This window comes from Monodelphis domestica, chromosome 2, assembly GCF_027887165.1.
Source record: "Monodelphis domestica isolate mMonDom1 chromosome 2, mMonDom1.pri, whole genome shotgun sequence".
In the NCBI taxonomy this organism is placed as follows: Eukaryota; Metazoa; Chordata; class Mammalia; order Didelphimorphia; family Didelphidae; genus Monodelphis; species Monodelphis domestica.
In genome coordinates, this window is record NC_077228.1 from 383790431 (window position 1) to 383807802 (window position 17372).

The following is a 17372-nucleotide window of genomic DNA, read 5'->3' on the forward strand; positions in this document are numbered from 1 at the left end:
AAAAGTTTACATTAACATTTTCAGGGCTGGTGTTTTGTTAGTGAGGTTTGTAAAGAATGTTTTTGTCTAGCACTTGAAATTAATATTTGTTGGGTGTGTGATCCTGTTCAAAAGTCATTTAACGTCCTACTGCTTTAGGCAGCTTTCTTGCACAATAAGAAGTCAACTTATTGTGTCAACTCTCTTTGGAAGAGTTTCATCAACCAGAAATTCTATATATCAGGAAAATCCAAGTTCTGGTCCCTATTCCAGTTTCTATCAATACTCTAGCAGTCTAAGTGCTGGGTAGTGTTTCATGATTCATTCCTTGACCTACCAAATCAACCTTCTCTTGATTAATACTGAGCAGAAATCAAAAACGTGTCCAGAAAAATTTCAAAATTCCATGGATGGTCTTTGAATGTTTCTACGAAGTGGAGCTTAATGAGAACATCAGAGAATTTCTACAAAGCATGGTGTCATGTCAGTAAAAGAGGGAGTAGCAGATTGTTGAAGTTGATATGATGGTGCACATCTCATAGTGCTTTCAAACAGCTTAACTATTAACTCAGTGTTTTATTTTTAGTTTATTGTTCTTCATGTTTAAGTAATAGGGAAATGCTGACTTCAAATGGCCAATTTAGTCATATAATGGAACACATGTCAATATGCAATTAACCAAATGTTATAATAGATATTGGAAAGTTCCAGCATAAAAGCAGAAGCTGGCAATAGGTATAGTAATGCTTCCAACCTCAAGGGAGAAACTCTTTACATCAGGAATTGAATAATGCGGGAAATCTTAAGAATAAGCAGCATCAGTACCTCTGGAAATGAGGTGAGGATGGGCAGAGACCCCTAAACTGCAAGTCTTTTCAAAGAATTGAAAAATATAAGAAATTTATGATGCTGGGAGACAGATGCAAAGGATGGCCCTGTAACTGGTGCCAAAACTTTGAATTTTCATACTTTTTTAATTTCTCTCTCTCAGTTCAGAAAGTCTAGTTGAGCATGTTTCATCTGTAACATACAATGTTCAAAGTCGATTATACACAGGTAAAGGTAAGATCACTTCTGTCTTTAAATATCAGTGTTATCTTTTTTTATCTTCCATTTGTCCTCTGTCTTAACAAGACTTCCCAAATTGGTATCTCATAGCTGTCTCAAGTTTGACATGAAGACAGAATTACTAATCTTTCACTCAAATCTTCTCCAGTGTCTGTGGATGCTGAAATCTTACCTTTAGGGCCAACTTGAATTCCATTTTCTTTGTGTAGTCTTTTCTGAACACCCATACCAGCCAAAACTGATCTCTCCTTTCTATGGGCTCCTACTGAATTTATCTATTGTATCTGTCATTTTGCATTTATCAGATACTGTTATGTAATTTTTCTCACTTATACATGTTCCTTATCTTCTCAACTACATTATAATGTCTAGAAATCAGGGATTATGTCCCTCATAGCAAAAGCATTATGTTTTATATAAAGTAGGTAAAGTTTTGCTGTTGATGTTCAGAATTCTACCAGTGATGTGCAAGAAATATGGAATCAAAGATTCACTTGTGACTCTGCATTTACTCTCTGTAAACTATGCAGTCTTTCCCTTCTATATATTTTATATCTATCATCCTTCTTTATCTTATCAGCCATATTTCAGCTTGACCCTCACCATTGCAGGATAATCCTTCTGGATTGATGTTCTATAATATTCTTCATAGCCTCTGTTTCAAACCATTTCTTTCCTCAAGTCACCTATATCATCCGTCCTCCCTCCTCATAGAGGGTTTCATTGTGAGTTCCCTATTCTCAGTTCCATACACTAAATCCCCATATCATCCATTTGCTTTTCCTTTGTTCCAGTCTATTTGAAAGAGATAGTCCTTCTCCTTGCAAAGGCCTATCCCTCTACTTCTGCCCTTGCTGATGACCCCTCTTGTTATTCCCTTCCCTACAATATTCTACTTCTTTTATTCATAGGCTCCTTCCCTACTGCTTATAAATATATCTATATATCCATCATTCTTTAAAAATAATCCTTATGTTCTAAGTAACAACTCTAAGATGGAAGAACAAGCATTTAGTGATCTGCACAGGGTTACTGCTAAGAAGAGCCTGAGGCTAGATTTGAACTCAGGTACTTCCAACTCCAGGCTTGTTGCTCTATCCTCTGTGCTTGCTGCCCCCTATAAACATCATTAAAAAAAAACTATAACTTGAACCTAAGATCCTCCCAAGCTATTTCCCTATAATTTCCCCCCATTTCATAGCCAAACTGTCAGAAAATGCCAAATTTTAATTTTAATTTCAAATTCTTTTTCAAGTTCTTGAAATTTAAAAAGTGTCTTTAATTTCTTACCTACTATTTCTCAAATTCCTGGGATCTGAATTCTGACTCCACCTCTCAATTGAAACTGCTGTCTCAAAGGTTTCCAGCGATCTCTTAATCTCTAATCATTACCCTTCTCTTTCTTGAACTCAGTGCTGAATTTGACACTGCTAAGAACCTCTTCTGGATATTCTCCATTCTGTGAGTTTCCATTACACTATACTCTCCTGGATCTCATTCTACTCATTTGGCTACTCCTTATATCCTTTACAGGATCATCATCCATGATCTACCTTTCCTATTTTTATTTCTGGTTGTGTGTAACATAAATGTCTCTATGGGATCCAAGATCCTTGCTGTTCTCAGTCAAGAATCTGAGTTACATGGGCAAAAAATACTTCTGACTGATAGTCTATTGGGACAGACTGAATAGCCCAAGTTTGTATTAATTCTACCCTTAGAAGTATAGTCATGGAATGCATGAAATTTGTGAAAATTGTCAATAGACATTCATTCAGAGATAGAAATAGAGACATGGCTCGGAACCCCAGTCCTATAGTAGAAAAGTTTATTAACTCCTGTGTTGATCCTTTTTATTGTATGAGATGGCTCTCTAGGATGAAGAGGGGAAGGGATGCTAGGAGAAATTGTGGTGATATAAAAAACAAAACCACTAAAACTTACTTTTAAAAAAAAATCCTCATCCCTGAAAACAAAGTAAAAGGGAAAGAAACAGAAAGGAATCTCATGTTTTTCTGTCATCTTTCTTGTCTATTGCTTGAATTATCCTCTTTTAAATACTCCACTACTATCTGCATTTATGTTGTCCCCCATTCTTACTTTCAGCATCCTCCACTGATTTGTTCTAGACTACTTAATACCTTTAACCTTCACTTAATTCATATATTCTTTGCCAGAAAACACATTTGCCTCCTATTTCTTTCAATGGATCCCATTTTTTATTTTGAAATTTTCAATACTCTTATTTGTCTACAATTCTACTTCACTATCCTTCAAGGCATCTGACATCCTACTATAAAACTTTTCCCTAAATAGTAGCCGATACCAGGTAACCATACTACTTCTTTACCCTGCTGTGGTGATGAATAGGATGGCTGTTTACCTGGTATGTCATCACTCTAAGGAAAACTTGCACATTTAGTAGGTCAGATTGCCGCCCCCCTCTGCTAGAGAACATCAGGTGTTTAGGAAAGCTAATTAGTTCTTTTCACAGTCACTAGGGAGAACTAAAAATGAAAGGTGATAGACCAGAAAGAAATGGGATCTGGGAAGGTTTTCTGGTTTAGGAAAGGATATGTGAAATGAAATGGTAGGTCGCATTTAGGTTTTAGTGGAAGTGGATTTTCAGAGAGTTCTGGAGCCAGCTCAAGCTCTCACAGGAGCTAATTATTAAAATTTCAGTGTGTGTTTGTGCCTTGGAAACCATCAAATATTCCAAATTGGGGTTTGATTTAATGTCTTATTAATTGTCTAGACTTAAGCAAATGGGGGAAGTGTTAATAATGGGGATTAAAATGTAAAAATATGTCTAGCTATTCTTTTATTTTTTCAGAGCAAGCTTTTTTTTTTTTAAAACCCTTACCTTCTATCTTGAAATCAATACTAAGTATCAGTTCCAAGGCAGAAAAGTGGTAAGGGCTAGCCACTAGGGGTTAAGTGAGTTGCCCAGGGTCACACAACTAAGCAGTATTTAAGGCTAAATTTAAACCTAGGACTTTCAATCTCCAGTCCTGACTCTATCCACCGAGCCACCTGCTTGACCCTAAAGAGCAAGAATTTAAACATTTACTGGCATACTTTTCATTATCCAGTGGAAAAACATTAAATCTTAGAACCAGTCTACTTACTTGGTTTTATAGAAGAGCAAACTTGGACTGTGAGATGTACTACAGTTTATAAGAAAAAGATTGATATGGGCAAGGCTGATTGGGGCCTCATCCAAAGAACTGATTGACACCTTAAACTGACTCCATTGTAAGGAAAGAAATTTTATTAGAAGAGAATATAGTAACAATGGCTATAGACAGCTAGCAGTATAGTAAATAAGTAACTAATGTAAGCAAAGCTAAAGGTGGTAAACCAAGGGAGTAGGGATTTTTAGGAATGCTTTTTATTGTGATTAGTTACTAAGGAAGGGGTCATTTGTTTGGGCAATTGTTGTCCTGCCATTTCCAGGCAACTGACATCACTTTATCCAAGATCCACTTTGATTTATGTGACTTTTCCCATGATTCAATTTATTTTTCCCCCTGGGGAGCAAAGTACAGTGTAAATGGAATACTAATAATATAATATGTTAAGTTCCCCAGGACAACTTTTGGTCAAATTTCATTCTTTTCTGCATAGACTCTAAGGCAGGCTGGTGAGTGTGGAAAGTGAGCATTGTTTGAACCTGGTTCTATGGACCTGGGAAACTGCACCATCTATACTTGCTGTCCCCTACCAAGGACCTAGGTGATGCCTAAAGATTGATGTGGGGAGTTTTCTCAGATCTAATGTATCTAAGCAACTCATACATCTTATCTGAAAGGTGGTCCCATGCTAATCAACTTGTTTCCCTGCTCTTCTGATTGTTTACAGCTACTTGGCAGGGTTTGTGGGATATTTTAGCCCAAATTAATATGACTAGAGTGAAATGACAGAGCTTCCCCGTGTGACCTCTGCTGACCATGGATCCTGTCTCAGTACTTGGGTGCTTTGGAATGATAAAGCAACAATCCCTCACTGGCCACTGAGCTAAAATTGTTGTTGACTTTTTGGATCCTTAAAAGCAAGGGATCTGTCTTTAGTTGCCCCCTTTTTTTTCTGATTGCAGACAGTATCAAAACTATCCAAGACTCTGCCTAAAGATGTGCTGCTGTGTACCCCATACCCCGGGCCCTCACAACAGCAACATGTTTCTTTCTACATGGTAGCTAGAGCGAAGTTTCAACTAGTAAAGCCTAGTCCAAAGCCTCAGGCTACCTCTGCTACATTTTTTTTTCTGTATCTGATGGTAGAAAACCAAATAGTGACGGATATCTGATGAATATATTCAGTCTTGGAGAACTAGATTGAATTTATTAAACCAAAAGGTTGGAGATTCTTGTGCTATCCATCATAACCATATCATATATTATGGTTGGGAAGGGAAATTTTTACAAACAATATTCAATATTTAGAATGTAAGTTTAGCACAGTACCTGGCACTTAGCAGGTGATTAATAAATGTTTATTGACTGATTGATTATTGTAAGTAGAGATTGTCTCATTCTCTCTATCTCTACTGCCTACCACAGTAGCTGGTACACACCAGTTCTTAATAAATATTCATTTATTGATTGCATTCAAGAATAGAGGCAGTTAGATGGTGCAGTGGGTAGCCAGAGTCAGGAAGACTTGAGTTAATGTCCAGTCTCAGTCACTTACTAGCTGTATGCTCCTAGGCAAATCATTTAACTTATTTGCCTCAGTTTCCACAACTGTAAATGGGAATAATAACACACCTACTTCACAAGGTTGTTATGAGGATCAAATGAGCTAATATTCGTAAAATGCTTAGAACAGTGCCTGGCACAAATTGGCACTATATAAATTCTTATTCCCTTCTCTTTTCCCTTCCCAAGCAGATAACTACCAACAAGAGGATAAGCTCAATCCCTAGTCTTGCTTGCCAGAAGACATGGACCAAGATGGAATTGTCTGGAAAATGCCTAGCCAATTTGAAATATTCAGCAGTCCTGCCAAATGCTTTAGGTTTGATGGTTCTAAGTCTCTACCTTCTGAGAGAGTATAACAGTACTTAAGTCTTGTTAAGAGTGCTTGTGAGAGCCTTTTGTGTTGAGTGTTTCTCTTCCGTGTAGAAAATAAATACCTGTCCCCAGCCAAACCTAAACTTTAAGTAATTTTTCTCCTGAGCATATGAGTGGGATTGTAATAAACTAGAGAGCCAAAAAACAGTGCCTTTACCTAAGTGAACAGCCCCTTCTCCCTCCTATACCTCCCAACAGCCACTAAAACTTAACCAGGTCACCATAGGCATGTGTCCAAAGATGATGGTGGGGCCTTAGTCTTTAGTAGAGAGGGAGAAGGTGAAATACCATGTCCCCTTGGGTAGAACACTGGCTATTAATTGTTAGATTTATTTTAATTTTATTTTATTTCATCAATTTAGAACATTATTCCTTGGTTACAAGAATCATATTCTTTCCCTCCCTCCCCTCCCTCCACCCTTCTCATAGCCGATGTGCAATTTCACTGGGTATTACAAGTGTCCTTGATCAGAACCTATTTCCATGTTGTTGATGTTTGCATTAGGATGTTCATTCAGAGTTTACATCCCCAATCATATCCCCTCAACCCATGTAATCAAGCAGTTGTTTTTCTTCTGTGTTTTTACTACCACAGTTTTTCCTCTGACTGTGGATAGTGTTCTTTCTCGTAGACCCCTCTGAGTTGTTCAGGATCACTGCATTGCCACTAATGGAGAAGTCTATTACATTCGATTGTACCACAGTGTATCGGTTTCTGTGTACAATGTTCTCCTGGTTCTGCTCCTTTTGCTCTGCAACCTGGAGGTTGTTCCAGGCCACATGGAATTCCTCCACTTTATTATTCCTTTGAGCACAATAGTATATTATCACCAACATATACCACAATTTGTTCAGCCATTCCCCAATTGAAGGGCATCCCCTCATTTTCCAGTTTTTTGCCATCACAAAGAGCGCAGTTATGAATATTCTTGTACATGTATTTTTCCTTGTTATCTCTTTGGGGTACAAACCTAGCAGTGCTATGGCTGGATCAAAGGGCAGACAGTCTTTTAGCACCTTTTGGGAATAGTTCCAAATTGCTCTCCAGAATGGTTGGATCAATTCACAACTCCACCAGCAATGAATTAGTGTCCCTACTTTGCCGCATCCCCTCCAGCATTCATTACTTCCCTTTGCTATCATGTTAGCCAATCTGCTAGGTGTGAGGTGATACCTCAGAGTTGTTTTGATTGGCATCTCTCTGATTATAAGAGATTTAGAACACTTTTCCATGTGCTTATCAATAGTTTTTATTTCTTTAACTGAAAATTGCCTATTCATGTCCTTTGCCCATTTATCAATTGGAGAATGGCTTGATTTTTTGAACAATTGATTTAGCTCTTTAAAAATTTGAGTAATTAGATCTTTGTCAGAGGTTTTTGCTATGCAGATTGTTTCCCAGTTGGTTGCTTCCCTTCTGATTTTGGTTGCATTGGTTTTGTTTGTACAAACCCTTTTTAATTTGTTGTAAACAAAATTATTAATTCTGCATTTTGTGATTTTTTTCTCTTGCTTGGTCTTAAAATCTTTCCTTTCCCAAAGATATGACATGTATACTATTCTGTGTTCACCTAATTTACTTATAGTTTCTTTCTTTATATTCAGGTCATTCATCCATTTTGAGTTTATCTTGGTGTAGGGTGTGAGATGTTGATCCAACCCCAATCTCTCCCACACTGTCTTCCAATTTTCCCAGCAGTTTTTATCAAATAGTGGATTTTTGTTCCCAAAGCTGAGATCTTTGGGTTTATCATAGACTGTCTTGCTGAGGTGACTTACCCCAAGTCTATTCCACTGATCCTCGCCAGTACCATATTGTTTTGATGACCACTGCTTTGAGATCTGGTACTGCAAGGCCCCCTTCCTTCACATTTTTTTTTTCATTATTTCCCTGGATATCCTTGATCTTTTGTTCTTCCAAATGAACTTTGTCATGGTTTTTTTCTAATTCAGTAAAAAAGTTTTTTGGTAGTTTGATGGGTATGGCACTAAATAAGTAAATAAGTTTGGGTAGGATGGTCATTTTTATTATGTTAGCTCGTCCTACCCATGAGCAATCAATGTTTTTCCAACTGTTTAGATCTAGTTTTAATTGTGTGGAAAGTATTTTGTAGTTGAGTTCATATAGTTCCTGTGTTTGTCTTGGCAGATAGATTCCTAAGAATTTTATATTATCTAGGGTGATTTTAAATGCAATTTCTCTTTCCAATTCTTGCTGCTGAGATGTGTTGGAGATATATAGAAATTCTGATGACTTATGTGGGTTTATTTTGTATCCTACAACTTTGCTAAAGTTCTTGATTCTTTCCACTAGCTTTTTAGTTGTTTCTCTAGAATTCTTTAAGTAGACCATATCATCCTAATTGTTAGATTTATAAATAAAAATGATTATTATCCTTCAGAATCATTGCCCTTGGGAAATTACATATTTATTCCAAGGATACTGTGATTGTTGTGGAAAAACTATGTGATTAAGCTTAGCCCTGGGAAAGAGATAAGATAATGTACCTCCCTTCTTTTATTAGAGAACTCAAGGACTAAGGATGTGTAACACTGCATTTGCTTTTAGATTTTTAATCTTTACTATACAAGAAAACAGATTAAGCAGATTAAGAGAGTGAAAAAGGTATATCCTTAAATGAATGTGATACAAAAGGCAACAATAAATTTTTAAAAAGGCAGCTTGAGAGGTAAAAAATATATTTAAAACCTCTGAAATTACTTTCCAAAATCCTTCAATGACTTCCTATTGTTTAACAAATAAGGTTCAAACTCTCTAGTTTGGCATTCAAATGACAGTGGTAAACTCCATAATTGAACATCATGCTTCTAGCTTTATATCACAGTGTCCTACTTCACAGATGTGAATTCTCTAAATTACACAGATTGTATGCTATCTAACAATCCTGCTCTGCATTCTATTGATCAAGAGACACAGTATCATGGTGGGGAAATAAATGAAGACATCAACAATTGATCCCCAACCTAAAAGGATCTCAGAAGAAATCTGAGGGTGGGGAACATGGCCAAATAGAAAAGTAAATACAAATATAAAAACACACAGACCAGCTGAGCTGAGTAAACTGTGATTATTTTGCCTAGTACAACACTACATTAACATACTATATAACAAATTTTCAAGGCATGACTCATATATACTTCCAGACATCCCTTGGATTTTGTTGTGATTTCTCTTTCTGATCTGACTTCTACTTCAGATACCATCTCTCATCTCTTCTTCCTCCAACTCTCATTGAATAGGAATCATGACAAAAACTGTGAAAAGACCTCAGTCTAGTCTCAACCCAGTCATTTTTGATACTGATTTGTTTGTATAGGAATTCTTTTGTTGTTATTCAGTTATTTTTCAGTCACATATGATTCTTCATGACCCTATTTGGGGTTTTCTTGGCAAAGATACTGGAGTGGTTTGCCATTTCTTTCCCCAATTCATTTTTTAAAGATAAGGAAACTAAGGCAAATAGGGTTAAATTGTTATGGGCAGGAAGGATACCTTTGGGTTCGGGAAGGATACCTTTTGCAAGCATGCAAGACTCCAAAACTTAGTTTAAAAACAAAAAAGAGATTTATTAATGTAGAAAGTAATGTTGAAAGTGGTCAGGAGGATAGCAAGGTGGAACAGCAAGATGGGGAGCAGTTCCTTGGGAGGACAGCATGAAAGGAAAGGCTGTTCCCCCATGGGGACAGCATGGATGGAGAGGCTGTCCCCCAGAGGACATCAGTTCTGGGGTTTATATACTCTTTAGATGCTATGTCCAGGTGTGGGTGTGACTTGGAGAGTGTTAGTTCCTCAGGCATTTGGTGGGGTGAAGTGGTCATCTGACTGGGGCCTGCCTGGAGGCATAAAGATTCATCTCTTTGTCCATCTTAAATCTAGAGGACAAAAGAGGGTAAACATCTCAGGACCCTGGGTGGGGTCATTGGGTATTTCTAGGTTAAGAGTCACAAGGATGCTAGGGCAAAGGAGTTTCCCTGATAATGCTTCACCTGGGTTTCTGGGGGGTACAGTGCCCATGTCAAAATGACTTGCCCAGGGTTACACTGATAGTAAGGGTCTGAGGCCACATTTGAACTCTAGGAAGGAGTCTTCCTGAGTCCTGGCTGAGCTGTGCCACTTAGCTGAGCAATGATTCATACCTTCTAGTAATATAGATTCCACTTAGTTATATTCCTTTATGTTTCCCTACCAAGGACTAGAGGGAATAATATATTGCCTACAGGCGTTTGCTTATTAATTCTCTATGGCTGAAATGTCCAGCTTCCCAAGTCCCATTCCTCTCTTAATTTAGCCCACTGAAATCCCATTCTTGGATCTCCCAGAGGGAGTACTCCTCACTCCCTGGTTCTCACACTGATTTTATTTATACCTCTCCTGAGTTTATCATATACTATTTTGTGTTGTAGTTATTTCTACAAGTATCATGCCCCACTACTAGACTGTAATCTCTGCAAGAGCAGGGATCAAATCTTAATTAACCTTTGTATCTCCCCCAATGCCTTGTAAAGAGCTCTGCACAGGGTAAATTCTTAGTAAATACTTGCTCAAGTCAATTTAGAAGCCTGCCACCCCTGCCTGTTTTATGAATTTAAAGCCATACCTCGCTTGTGAACCAAAAAATATGATTATGCACCTTACTCACTACAGCTCTTAATAGCTTTAGGTTATTTTCAAATAAAATTTAAATTTAGATTATTTCCAAATCTACCCTCAGAGAACGGAGATTCACAAACACTGAAGATAGTCATAAGAAATGCTGTTGGCTCTGAAAACATTTCTAAAAGATGTCTAAAAATGTCTTCTGTGATAACATTGTCAATGGAGTAAGTGCATTGCTTCTCAAAGTGACTGTTTTGAAATGGACAACCTTCAAGTTCTATTTTTCATATAAAATATCTGGAAGATGAGATCTTTGTCATGTTTTGATCACATACCCTTTCAGTAATTTTTTGAGGATATGTCTCCATTATGTTTGTATCTTGTTTAAATCACTTGATTTGGTCTTGTCAGACTCTTTGTGTCACTGTGGACCATGGCACACCATGGTTGACCATGGGATTTTCATCCTAGTGGTTTGCCATTTCCCTCTCCAGTGGATTATAGTAAGGAGAGGTTAAGTGACTGGCCCTGGGTCACACAACTGGGAAGTGTCTGAGGCCAGATTTGATCTCCAGAACTATTATCAATGATGATTATTTTAGTGATAGCAATGTTATTGAATAGACTTAATTATTTTTTGAAATGTTCATTTAGGGAGTAGGTAGGTTGCTCAGTGGTCAGGCCCAGAGACAGGAGATCCCAGGTTCAAATATGGCCTCAGACACTTTCAAGCTGGACCCTGGGCAAGTCACTTAACTCCCAGTGCCTAGCCCTTACCACTCTTCTGCCTTAGAACCAAAACATTGTATTGATTCTAATGCAGAAGATAAAGGGTTAAAAAAAAAGAAGAACTTTTCATTCACAATTGGGACACATCAATTTGTGGATCTAGTCCTAAATTCAGTTTATTTCAATCTGTTCTTAGTGGACATCATAGCTGAAAAAGATACCTCACAAAGGTCCAAATGAAAGAAGTATATTATTGACAACCAGCAGCTTGCTTTACTCTTTAGGGGGGGGGAAACACCCCCAAAACACTTCTCTTCAGCTTTTAAAGTCCTTTACACTTGCCCCTGATCTTTCCAGCCTCTTTTTACAGTTGTCACTATCACACATTCTGTAATCAAGTCAGACTGGCCTTCTCTTTTCCTCACATATCACACTCCATCTCCTGTCTCTACTGATCTGCCCTAATACTTGCAATTCATGCCTTCTTTACCTCTCCCTCATAGTGTGTCCCTCTCTTTTTCAGATGCAACAGGCATCATCTTCAGGGAAACTTACCCATCCCAAGTTCTAGTGCCTTCTCTCCCAAACTACCTTATATTTAATTACTTTGCATATAGTTTTAATTATTAACTGTCTATTAATACTCTATATATTTCATAAGTACTTCTCTCCCATTCACTCCCTGAGAATATAACCTCATTACAAATAGGGATGTTTCATTCATTGTACTTGCTGAGATCATAACAGTAGACATTTAATAGATACTTTTTGATTGATTGGCTACACAATAAATTATGATACCCATTTCTTCAATCTCACCTACCAATTATACAAAGGTTTTTGTTGAAATTCAATTAGTAACTTTCCATTTTCTCTAACATCAGTCAATTGTTCTTGCAAATTAATCAGGTCTTACTTTTTTTGTTATTAATCAAAGAATTCAAAACCCACTGTAACCTTAGATTTCTACCATTTTGAGCATATGTCCAACTATGTACAACTTTAAGGAATATGTAAGTTCTTCTTTAAACTATTTTCCCAATTAATTAACATTTTCTCTCTCTCCCCTCCCTGTCTCTCTGTCCTTGCTGACAAACCAAATCCAAAGAAGATCTACATAATAATATGCATAATCAAAACAAATTCCCACATTGGTCATGTCCAAAGATATGCCTTTCTGAAGATTTAGGAGATTCACACATACACACTAACAGATGCAGCTACGATTGGAAGGAAAATAGTTTGATACATTCCTTAACCATACCCCTTACCTGTCTTACCCTATATATTTATGTACATATATTTATAAATACAATTATATTCATATATATTTATATATACATGTATCTAAGATTTAAACTAAGTTTCATTTGTATATATCTATATATGTTTGTGTGCAGGAACATGAGAGCGTGGGTATGGAGGCAGAAGGAAAAAAAACTAATCCTGTCTTTTTATAATAAAGGCTTTTGAACTTGTTTAAGAAATAAAATGGTTACTTCATGTTCAAATACTGCCACCTTTAGGACAAACCAAAATTTTTCATCTGAGATTTTTTTCCCCCGTAGCTACCTACACATGTGCCTAATTTTTAAGTGTCAAAAAGATTAATTTTTAGACATTTGGCTACTTTCCCATTTTTTCAAATTACTGGCTAGACATTAACGGTTCTCCATTAAATGGCTTTTATAGGCTAGAGGAGACATCTGTAGATCTGTGATCGTGAGGCATAAAAGCTAATGTGCAGATAGTTAACTTGTAGCATAAAATCTGGTTTACTGAGAGGTAATATGGCACACATGACTATCTTGTAGGCAGCCACCATTTTTAATTTGAAGAATTTGAGGAAGAATTTAGGAAAGCACATCCTAACAAAAATTGAAAATATATGTATAGAGATCTATATTTATGTGTATATATGTAGATTTTTTTCTCCCAAAGACTAATTGCTTAATAAAGTAGGATCATAATATTTCAGTTATGGAACATTGATATTACCTATTCTAGTGACTAAAAATTAATATTAAATAACAGCAGCTTACTTTGGTGTAATACTTTAAGGCTTGCAAAAGTTTCTTCCCAGTAGGCTTGTGAGATAGATAGTATAGCTCATTTTGTAAATAAGAAAGCTCAGAGAGATGAAGAGCTTGTCCATAGTCATTTTAATAGTGTTAGAGACAGGATTTGAATACACATTTTCTGACTCCAAATTCAGCAGTCTTTCCTCATTGCTGCATAGCCAAATATCATCATAGGGTTTCAGCCTCAGGAATCATCAAGGTATTGATTAGAAGCAATGACAATTTAGTCATCTTTATCTATATTTTTTGGTCCTGTGATTTCATCAGTCTAGAGAGGAGAAATAGTACAGTATATTGGATTGATGGGTCAGCCTTAGAGTTAAGAAGAGTTGGGTTCAAATCCTACCTCTAACATAGACAAGTTATGTTACTATGGACAAATCACAACCTTTTTGTTCTCTGGACAACTCTTTAAGATGACATAAAGTGAGATATATATCTTCTTTGGAGGAGTAAGTTGCCACACTGGGAGTTCCCTATGCTAATGAAATCACAGATCATCTCTCAAAATATATCTATATATAATCAAATATTTGTATATAATCATAAAGAGATATATAATAAATATATAACATTTTCATGCGTCTCATGTTAAACATCACTTTACCTATGGTGACATGCCAGAAGAAAACTTGATTGAAGCCCCAGAATCCATGCAGACACAGACATCCCAAGAACAGCTCTTGATAAACAAACAGACGGCCCATGAATCTAACCGAAATGCACAGGAAGAAATAGAGATACTAAACAGAGAAAGCCTGAATGACAGTGAAAACAAAACAGAATAATGCATAACACAGATAGTAAACATGTATACAACTCTCCATCTCAAGCCTGGATTACAATTAACCACATAGGAAAATAATATTGGCCTTACAATCACATATTAAGAAAGACACCGACATTCATTACAAAAAAAATCTCACTTGCACACACCCAATGAAAATCCACTCTTATACTCATGCACACGCTAATCTTACACACGCATGATCCTGTAGTTCTGGATACCTGAGATCATTTTTCAAGGTGAGACAACAGTCAAGTATGTATCCAGTAAAGACAAAGACATCCAGACCTGTGACAACTTCAAACAATACCAAAGGATGGATGACACGCTAATAACTGGAAAGAACTTTAAATCAAAGACATTATGGAGAGAACTTCAGGAAAATGGGTCATGTAAGATTAATCACCAATCACATATATAATATTTGTATATAGTCATATATATCTCTCTATGACTATATATATAATAAATCTAAAAATAAGTACATATAGCTAAATATGCTAAATTTTCATAGTATAGTCATCCATTACAAACCAGTTGTAAAATTATAATTAATTAGAATTTAAAGATTTTATGGTTATGAAGTATAGCCTTGGATGGAAAATCAGTAAATAAGAGATGTGATCACTTAAAATTTCTAATCATAGAAGCATCTTAGTTCACTGAACTACTCAAACAAAATTGTAACCTGAGGCTCATGTCAGGCAGGGATTTTTCAAATGTATGTTATTGCTGGGGAAAAAAAAAAAACCCTATCTAATCTCCGATATAACAAATCCTATCAGAATCAAATCACACTGACATAGTTAACACCTCACCTCAGAATCTGAAAGTAATTGGTATCTATTAAAAAATTGAACTGTTGGTTGTCAGTTGTAAGAAGAGTGAAGTTTCATCAGCCAGGCCTGGGTTTATGTGAGGAAAGAATACAATTTCTTTATTTGAAGATGAGCATTGTAAAATAGCCAAAGTGGAAATTACTGTTCAAACCCAATGTATTAGTGAATTTCCTTCTCTCTAGGATATATCGTAATTACTAGCTTTCTGTCATTCCACTGCAAACAGTGAAAGAGCACCATACCTTTTGTACTTGAGAATCACAGGAATTTAGAGAACAAGAACAGTTTTAGAAACTGTATAACTGAACTCAGTTTTACAGAGGAGGAAACTTAAGGTTCCAGAAAGGTACTTGACTAAGGTCACAAAGCTTAGGTTGGGCTTAGGTTGGATCCAGGATTTGCCTCCAGATCTTTTCCCTCCAAATCCAAATTCTTTCCTCTAAAACTGTGAACCCTGAGATGGTATGTATAAACCCTAGCTGGTGTACAGGATGATTCACTGCAATTCATTATATTCATTGAGAGCCAGAGTTGCAGTATTTTTGGATGACCTTCACAGGTTCATATCATCATTAGAGGATGCTTTATCTTCTCTCATTAGACTGTAAAAATCCTTAAGGGCAAGGACCATTTTTTGCCTTTCTTTGTATCATGAAGTGCTTAGCACAGTGCCTGGTACATAGTAAGTACTTCATAAATGTTTATTGACTAATGAATTACATGGCCATTAACAGTACTTTTGCTCCTGTGTTTTGTGGTTGAGAAAGAGGATCCAGTTTCTAGGAGAGATTTCCCCAGTTTACTCCAGAGTGGCTGCTGAGCCAATTAAAGAAAGTATTTTGCAGGTCTAATAATTTATAATTCTTTTCCAGATTTTACAGCATTCCCACTTGCCTACTGTGGAAGCCAGGGATATAAAGATAAAGGATTAACAAGGTGACAAGTCAGAAAAATCAAATGAGGCAACAGTTATGTCACCTCACATCAAACCCCTACACTCACAGGAGCTTAGATACATAATATAGTGATGCAAGAGTACAAGTATATAATTAAATATAAATAAATAACACCTATATTAAGATGTATACTCAAATTTCTTTTTGCTAATGTTGTGCACAGACAAATGCTGACTTCTGTCCAAGAGGTTGCAGGGTGGCAGTGAGATTCATGAGATGGGTTGGAGAATTTTGGATTGTGTAGAGATACAGCTTCAGGAATATGGGAAGAGTTAGCAAAATAGATTGATCTAAAAATTCAAGGCTGTGCAAGCATGATGAACAGCATCAATTATATGTTATATAAATAATGAAAAATTAACGTGTTACTTCGCTAGTAAGTATGATTCTCAATGGGCAGCTAGGCTGCACAATGGATAGAACCGCAAGTCAAGAAGACCTGAGTTCAAAACTGGCCTCAGACACTAGCTATGTGACTCTGGGCTTAGTCTGTTTGTCTTAATTCACTGAAGAAGGAAATAGTTAACCATTCTGGGTATCTTTCCCAAGAAAACCCCAAATGGGGTTACAAAGAGTCAAGATAGGACTGAAAACTACTGAACAAGAAATCGATTCTCACTGGGCAAGGGAAAGAAGGAGAGAAGATGAAAGAACATAAAGATAGAAGAAACAAAAAGGCAGAGTCTGAAAACATAACTGAAGAATAACTGGAGTGCTAGGCAGGCAGACACAGAAAGCTGAAATCCTAGAACATTTTGCCTAATGGAGGACAAATGTGGTAAAAATCCGGAAAACAAAAATTGATGACAGAAGGATATTGTCTCCAAATCACTGTGTTCACCAGGGTTCCCTAAAGGCTCAAAGATTCCATAGGTGTCATTCAAAGAACTATCAGACTTTGAAATGCAAAGAATTGCTAGGTCTGCTCCTTTAGCACAAGTAGCCCCAAGGCAAGATCTAATTAAAAAGCAGTTACAATAAGATATAAAGTAGTAGTCTCAGTTTTGTAGCTTTTCTTCTGGTTCATCTGTGTCTGGGGCCTTGCCAGGGTACCCATTCAGCTATTATTAGGAGACCTCAGTTAGAAATGCATTGATTTGTTTGGCTAGGTGTAATCTGTCATCTCTCTTCCTCTAATGTCTTATCTATATATTCTCAGTTGCAGATGAATTGAAGATTTAAAGTTACTTATTTTTCTCCTTTTTATAATTGGAAAAGGAATTCCAAATATCCAGATGAATGT